This window comes from Rhinopithecus bieti, unplaced genomic scaffold (genome assembly GCF_001698545.2).
Source record: "Rhinopithecus bieti isolate Rb0 unplaced genomic scaffold, ASM169854v2 scaffold_20635, whole genome shotgun sequence".
Lineage (NCBI taxonomy): Eukaryota > Metazoa > Chordata > Mammalia > Primates > Cercopithecidae > Rhinopithecus > Rhinopithecus bieti.
The window spans coordinates 1-837 of NW_016887305.1; the positions used below are offsets into that span (position 1 = coordinate 1).

Below are 837 nucleotides of genomic sequence, written 5' to 3' on the forward strand. Positions count from 1 at the left end.
ATGGACAGTTCTTTCTTCACTCTTAAATGTGAGTAGAGAGCCAAGGATGTCCGATATTTGATGAAAACGTTCAATGTGAAACATCGGCTGCAATGAACAAATAGAAAAGGAAACAAACAGAAACAGAGACAATGTGAGAAAGCATAAGAAAGATTTAAGAAAACTCTAGCACCTTAGAGAAAGAAAATACATAGGATCATGATAGATCGCCATATAAAAGAGAAAAGTCTCTTTTGTCCACCTTTACTGAGGTATAATTGACAAAATTATAAATATTTACAGTGTATAATGTGATATTTTATATATGTATACATTGTCTCATGATGGCTACAATCAAACCAATTAACACATTCATCACCTCACATATCTTTGTATGTGTGTGTGGTGAGAACATTTAAGATTTATTCTCTTGGCGTGCCGGATCATGGCGCAGGGGCAGCGCAAGTTCCACGCGCACAAGCCCGCAAAGAGCAAAGGCAGCGGCGGCCTCTGAAAAGAATCGGGGCCCGAGAAAAGGCGGTAGTGTTATCTCTCCCAAGAAGGCGCGCATTGTGCAGCAGCAAAAGCTCAAGAAGAACCTAGAAGTCGGGATCCGGAAGAAGATCGAACATGACGTGGTGATGAAAGCCAGCAGCAGCCTGCCCAAGAAGCTGGCACTGCTGAAGGCCCCGGTCAAGAAGAATGGGGTGGCTGCCGCCACCTCCTCCAACAAGACACCTTCCTGAGGACGCTGGCCCCAGCGCAGGCCAACACCCAACCCCTGCCTCCATATGGGATCTTACAAGTGATCCCACACTCTGCACTGTCAGGAAGAGGATCCCGTACCCCAGCACTGGG

At 46.1% G+C, this 837-nt stretch overlaps 1 pseudogene; it reads left to right on the forward strand.

Moving 5' to 3' along the window:
- The first annotated feature begins 424 nt into the window (after nt 1-424).
- Nucleotides 425-725, forward strand: LOC108525852 (leydig cell tumor 10 kDa protein homolog pseudogene; annotated as a pseudogene).
- The last annotated feature ends 112 nt before the right edge of the window (nt 726-837 follow it).